General features: G+C 34.3%; 1 long non-coding RNA gene across 1 annotated transcript; it reads left to right on the plus strand.

Annotated features, from left to right (window-relative positions):
* The first annotated feature begins 3,942 nt into the window (after nt 1-3,942).
* Nucleotides 3,943-6,097, plus strand: LOC125499023 (uncharacterized). Its single transcript, XR_007275685.2, has 3 exons — nt 3,943-4,259; nt 5,180-5,244; nt 5,952-6,097. It is a non-coding gene; the product is annotated as an uncharacterized LOC125499023 (long non-coding RNA).
* The last annotated feature ends 1,486 nt before the right edge of the window (nt 6,098-7,583 follow it).

Below are 7,583 nucleotides of genomic sequence, written 5' to 3' on the forward strand. Positions count from 1 at the left end.
TTAAAAAGCTATTAACGATTAAGAAATAATGACCTTTAAGGAGACCTTAACGACGTTATAATGACCGCTATGACCTTAACGAGCGCTAACTAATATTTAAGCTTAAAAGCTAAATAACGAAACGTTCATTAATAAAATTATTCTTGAATAGATTAAAGAAGATAAAGGATATTACAAGCCTCCCCCGGTATCATGGTTGGTAAGCAGGAATTCAGGTAACGTCTACTGCTAACACCCACAATCCCTTTCGAATGATGTTTTATGTATTTCGCACTATGTTGTTGATGTTGGATTGTGGGATATGAAAGGTTTTTTGAATATGATGATTTTCGATGATATGAAATGATTTTGATGTTATGAAAATATGAGTATGATGCCACTATGATTTTAATGATGTTTCATGATTAGATTACATATGTAAATAATTATGCTATGTAAAAAGAGACAAAAACATGATAAAGTTACAGTGAAAGATGGTTTTTGGCAGTATGATACGGCACCGCAAGTGTCACCTATGTTGTGACCGCTGATGGTTTAAATGATACGGGCACCGCAAGTGTCACCTATGAGACCGCCTGACGATTTATGATACGGGCACCGCAAGTGTCACCTATGTTGTGACCGCCTGATGGTTTAAATGATACGGGCACCGCAAGTGTCACCTATGATGTGACCGCCTGATGGTTATGTAGTGGGAGACGTCCCCTATGTTATGATGTACTAGCCAAGTTACCAAAGTAAAGGATATATGATGATGAACATGATAAAGAAGATAATGTAACATGTTATGATATGGTTGTGAAATGATTTTACTTATTCTCTCCTCCCTGTTTATAAATAAAATGATGTGAAATGAATTTACGATGTTAGAGTAGTATGTTACTGAGCCTCGGCTCACGACGTTTTGTTTTATGTTTTAGGTATGGAGAACAGTTGTGGATCACGATTATATTGCGTTATGAAGATTATGTATGATTCATGAGGTTTTAAGATACTTTGTATAATGGATAAACAAGTATTATCTTGCGATGAGTAATTGTATAGTGAATTTTCAATTTTAGGCTATATTTTATTTGTGGGCATAACCCACAGGATTAGTTATGCTTCCGCTGACGATTAAGGATGTGATTTGTCGGGGGTTACAGAGTGGTATCAGAGCCGAAACCTAGCCGGAAGTGCGGAGTATGACTTTGCACCGCCTAGGAGTGGTCCTTTAGGAAATTAATATTGAGAAAAACTCGAGGTTAGTAAATGACCATTTGGGTTATATAAGATGAGATATAAGACAATGGATGAAAAATATGAGGTTTACTTCCATGAATGAGTTATTAGGAGTTGAGGATTATTTGGGTTATTGAAATCTTAAAGAAGGGAGGATTTGAACTTATGATCTTTTGAGGTATTATTTGAATATTAGTACAACTTAAAGCTTTGGGGTTACTAGAGTGAAGATGTTAAATGGAAAATTTTGCGATTTAAACTTGGTAGGAATTATCTGCAAAGATTGATGTTGAATAACTTGAGGATAAAATGATGGTTATATGAGTCATAGAGACTAAGGTGAACGATTTTTTTTTAAGGTATGAGTAATAATATTTGATGCTCGAGGTAATACACGAAATAATTTTTAGATATGCTATGATGAGTAGGGTTATATTGTTTGTGGGATGATAAAAAAGACTAAGCTATATGAAATCCTAATGGTTATAAGTTGAGATTGAATTTTACTTTATAGAGTTCATATGACGATTTTGGAGATTCGAAGATTTTGAAGGGATTTAGAAATTCTACTCGAGGAATTAGAAAGCAATTATCATTACTTCAGTTATTAAGGATTTTAGTTTTAATGGTTGAAGCACTTCATAATGTTATGCGAACCACTTTTTGGGATGTTATGGGATTGTAGTGAAAAATAAATTATGAATAATAATTGAAGAGTTAGACAATCGATGTTTTGAAGGAATAGGAATTTGCTACTTGGAGATGTACTAGCTATATGGAATATAATTATAGAAAGCATTGATGTCGAGACGAAACTTAATGTGATAAGTGCTTGATTTTTTTTTTCTATTTTACCAAGATTTGGGACAAAGAATTTCTAAGTTTGAAATGTTGTTAGATAAATGGTTTTTTCGTGTATGGTATTGAGATGATCTAGGAATGAATTCAAGTGATCGAATTACCAATAAAAGAGGATAATGAAAAAATGTGGAGGAAATTGAAATTGTGATGAGAAGTAAATATTATTTGGATCGGTGAAGCCTTGAATGATTAAGATCTTGAGTATTGATGTTAGCTTGGTAAGGAGTACGTTATGACCTTGTCAGATTAGAAAGTGCTTAACGTTGAGGCTATGATAATGATATTGATTTGGTATGATAATGTGATGATTGAAAATTCGAGAATGCACAAATATTGGGTTTAGGGATCTTTAGTGAATGCCTTATTAGATGAAACTGTTATTATAGGGAGAGGAACCAAAATGTGATGCTTATGAATGCCTCGTGAAGCATATATTGTGGAATTGATAAGAGAATGTATATATATACCAAGCAGGATGAGAATCGTCAATTGATAATGAGTAAGAAAATAATGAGTTGATATATTAAGGGGCATGATTAACATTCGAGTTTAAGTTTTCTAAGTAAAACTGGCGGGCGTAGTATGAAATTGTGTCATGGATATTTAAATTCATAAGGATTCAACATATATTATGGAAGGTAAAGTTGTACTGAGGAAGTTTGAGGTTAGATTCAGGAACACTATGATCTCCATATCGTAATGTAAAGGTTTTAGATAGATTTTAATGGGATGGCTAAAAATTAGGTATAGATGAACCAAGCCATTTGAGCGTTTGCGGTTTTGCGTGTGCAATATGAATTTGATTATGAAAAGATGTGGTGCATGTGATCAGGCACGAGCCTTTGCAGCTAAGGAAGGATTTGACTTATGAAATCGATTGAAATTCTTGATCGTAGGGAAAAGCGACTTAGAAGCAAAGTAATTCCTATAGTTAAGATTTTATGGGCTAATCACACGTCATCTGAAGCCACTTGGGAAGTAGAGGATCAGATGAGAACAAAATACCCTCACTTGTTGAATAGATGAATTTGATGTGTTTAAATATGTGCTTCTGAAATCTTATGTATGAATGTTCAAGTTTATGAATGCATGATTTTATCCTTTTGACAATGCTATGTAAGTTTCGAGGACGAAACTTTTTCTAAGGGGGTAAGGATGTAATATCCTAAAAATCTTAAACGTACTTAAGTGAATAATTAACATAATAATGTAGTTAGAATATATTTTATTCGTTCCACTAATTAAGCATCGTATGATAAAATGATTATAGAATTTTTAACATAAAATTTATCAACTTAAGTTATGATGATAATTTACAATTTACGATTTTAGGAGTTAATCAAGAAGGCTAATGTAGTTGTTAATTCTTCAAAGTACAAAGTGTCAACATTTCACCCAAAGTCTTACTAAAGTCACGTTTAGGTGGTATCGTGGGAATGAAATTCTGATTTTGGGTTGGGAAGCAAAGAGGGAAAAAGAGAAAAGAAAGCATGGTCAAATCCCCCATTAATGGTGTCTTCTTCCTCACTCCACCATGTCCATTTGTCACTCATGCAATCACAACTTCCTTCTCCTTCTTCAGAAAATCTGTCACCAATCCTCACCCAAAGCTTCTTCAAGTTAACAAAATCAGATTATTTACTTCACCATCTTCCTCCCAACCACTGATTTTAAACCTCCAAACTCCACTATAAATAGCCATGGAGATTCAACATCAAGAACCCACCAACAATAACCTTCATCCTCTTTCTCTCTCTAAACAAAAATTCAGTCAATAATCGCCGGAAAATTGTAAAAAAATAAATCTAAAAAGAAACCCCCAAATTTTTACTCTCTCCTCTGTTTCGGTTTCCCCCCCCCCCCCCCCACGAAACACTTCCGTCGGCCACCACGCGCCGGTCTCGCACCGCACCCAGTTCCGTCCCCACCCCGCTATCGTTCGTCGACCACCGCGCAGCTCGCCGGAGACCCGCGCCAGCACCCTCACGCTCTCTCTCTTTCTCCTCGCGCGGTCTCTCACGCCCCTCTCCTTCTTCGCGTGACGCTGCTGCACGCGCAGCACTGCGGACGACCCACGAGCGCTGAACCGCCGGAGACCGTCGCCGGAGGTCGTCGTTGCTGCTCGCCGGCGTCCCTCCCTCAGGCGTGATTTCGTCCTCCTGCTCCTAGTAGCAGAGGTGATGGTTTTCCCCTTTTAATTTCTGATTTCCTTAGTTTACTAATGCAAGCCCAAGATATAACCTTTAACCTTTACTATTTTTGTTTGGGCCTAGAATCTTGAACTCATAAGTAACTTAATTTTTAATCTGAATTTTACTATGGGCTATAAACTTGTTGCATGTACAATAGTTAGGCTCAAATCTGACCTCTTTATAGTATTAGCTAAGCTACTTATTATTAAATGGGCTAATTGAGTTAAACTAAAGCTGATTTAGTATTTTATTAAGTATGTTAGTTTAATTATTAAGTTAGATAATTTGGGCTTATAATCTGAATTTACTTAGTTAATCATTTAAGTTAATCTTTGTCGCTTTAATATATTGAGCTTTAGTGGACTGATTTAGTTAGTTTTACTAAACCACCTAACTTATTTACTAAAATCTATTATTGGGTTATAATTCATGATTTCTAAACTAGTTGAGTTGTTTAAAACTAATTAAAAATAATTCATTAAGTTGTGTTATAATTGAGTTTAAGTTTGAGTACTTCACTAATCTTAAGTTCACTTTAATAATTAGTTACTTGACTTGTTAGTTTTAAAGACTAAATAATATTAAAATAATGTTAATGGCCTATTATAGTTTAATTAAGTTGTTAACTATGAACTAGAATAATAATAGTTTTCGAAAGGTTAATAATATGTAGAATATAACTTTAATTTCTTAATTTCTAAAAATATAGCTAAAGAGTTATTTCACTAATTAGTTGATTAAAGAGTCACCTTAATTAAAAAGTTATTAACGATTAAGAAATAATGACCTTTAAGGAGACCTTTACGACGTTATAATGACCGCTATGACCTTAACGAGCGCTAACTAATATTTAAGCTTAAAAGCTAAATAACGAAACGTTCATTAATAAAATTATTCTTGAATAGATTAAAGAAGATAAAGGATATTACAAGCCTCCCCCGGCTATCATGGTTGGTAAGCAGGAATTCAGGTAACGTCTACTGCTAACACCCACAATCCCTTTCGAATGATGTTTTATGGTATTTCGCACTATGTTGTTGATGTATGGATTGTGGGATATGAAAGGTTTTATGAATATGATGATTTTCGATGATATGAAATGATTTTGATGTTTATGAAAATATGAGTATGATGCCACTATGATTTTAATGATGTTTCATGATTATGATTACAATGATGTAATGTAATTATGTATGTAAAAAGAGACAAACATGATAAAGTACAGTGAAAGATGGTTCTTGGCAGTATGATACGGGCACCGCAAGTGTCACCTATGTTGTGACCGCCTGATGTTTATATACGGGCACCGCAAGTGTCACCTATGTTTGACCGCCTGACTGTTTTATGATACGGGCACCGCAAGTGTCACCTATGTTGTGACCGCCTGATGTTTAAATGATACGGGCACCGCAAGTGTCACCTATGATGTGACCGCCTGACTGTTATGTAGTGGGAGACGTCCCCTATGTTATGATGTACTAGCCAAGTTACCAAAGTAAAAGATATATGATGATGAACATGATAAAGAAGATAATGTAACATGTTATGATATGTTTGTGAAATGTTTTACTTATTCTCTCCTCCCTGTTTATAAATAAAATGATGTGAAATGAATTTACGATGTTAGAGTAGTATGTTACTGAGCCTCGGCTCACGACGTTTTGTTTTATGTTTTAGGTATGGGAGAACAGTTGTGGATCACGATTATATTGCGTTATGAAGATTATGTATGATTCATGAGGTTTTAAGATACTTTGTATAATGGATAAACAAGTATTATCTTGCGATGAGTAATTGTATAGTGAATTTTCAACTTTAGGCTATATTTTATTTGTGGGCCATAACCCACAGGATTAGGTTATGCTTCCGCTGACGATTAAGGCTATGTGATTTTGTCGGGGCGTTACACTCAAGGAGCCAGCAACAAGAAAATCAATCACGTTACTTTTTTAGCTGGGGAAAGGGAAATAATCCTATATCAACTATATATAGTAGAAAACATATATTTGATATTTTCTAGAAAATCATTTAAAGGGGTCTGAGTATGTCAAGGAATTGGGAGTATTATGGTATTTATACCCCGTATGACACTCATTCTGTCAAATGGAACAAAATTTTCCTTGAATTGTGTTTTGCAATGATTATAAATAAAAGTCAAAGATATCCCTATCACATATGGGTTTGTATCTCCCAAGTTCGGTTTTCAGCCATAGCCAATTTTATGTGGTCATTTCTAAAGTCACGGGTAGAAAGTGTATAATAATACTGATTTGTAAGAAAGAACATGATATGTCTAATATTATAGCTAATGACATATATAAATAAGTCTTCTACAACCTAAGAGTATCATGTATTTGCAAAACAACTTCATAATTGACATAAAGGAGCATTTTTTGTCTTTCTGTGTAAAGTGCATCATTGATGGTTTGTTTTTGGTTAAATATGTATAGGATTATTCTGTATTTCAATACATCGTTCAAAGTTTATTAATTTAATATGGTATAGAGGTTAAACTCATTTCAGTTTCGAGTAGTACATAAGCGTATATTAAATCGAGTGGACGTAGAGAATCTTTTATATGATTTTACTGTAGTTGGTATATAAACATGCTTATTAAACAAAAAAGTTCCCGTGCATTTTTGCACGGGTCCAAAAGCTAGTATCTTTATAAAAGAGCATTAATTGTAACACTTCGGTTAATAAACAAAGCAAAAAACTAATTCAAAGAAGTAAATAAATGATGGGAACATGGTTTTACTAGGCAAATTTTGAAAAAAATATAGAAATAAATATAGAAACAAAAATATTTTTGGGATACCCAAAATTAAAATAGGAACTATGTTTTGGGACACACAAAGTATCAAATATCTTTTCCTGAAAAATATTAGAAAATACAAATTTTTTCTCATTCTGCTAAGAGACGACACTAACAAACTTAATGCTATCCCAAGGCAGTGAGGCAGACACCCATCTCCAATACTGCAAGACCGTATGATTTTTTAAAATTTTCAATATAGTCATATAATATCTTGATTATCTTCTTTTACAACGTGCAACTCAAACATATATAGACGCCTAAAAAGTACTTGTACTTTACACGGACGAAAAATTACTTTTGGGGAAAATTATTAGGGACCCCACGATAAGATGAAAGACCCTGCCACACCGAAACCTCTTGTAGGTTAACCAGACCTAAGTTTGCTGACAGACACTTTAAGAGTGAAGGGATGGTAAGGGGAGACCCTCTCCCAAAATGAGCCATGATAAAACGATAGCAGCTAGAGATTTTATTTGTCTCTAGGAGGACTC

The sequence above is a fragment of the Beta vulgaris genome, chromosome 6 (genome assembly GCF_026745355.1).
Source record: "Beta vulgaris subsp. vulgaris cultivar EL10 chromosome 6, EL10.2, whole genome shotgun sequence".
NCBI lineage: Eukaryota > Viridiplantae > Streptophyta > Magnoliopsida > Caryophyllales > Amaranthaceae > Beta > Beta vulgaris.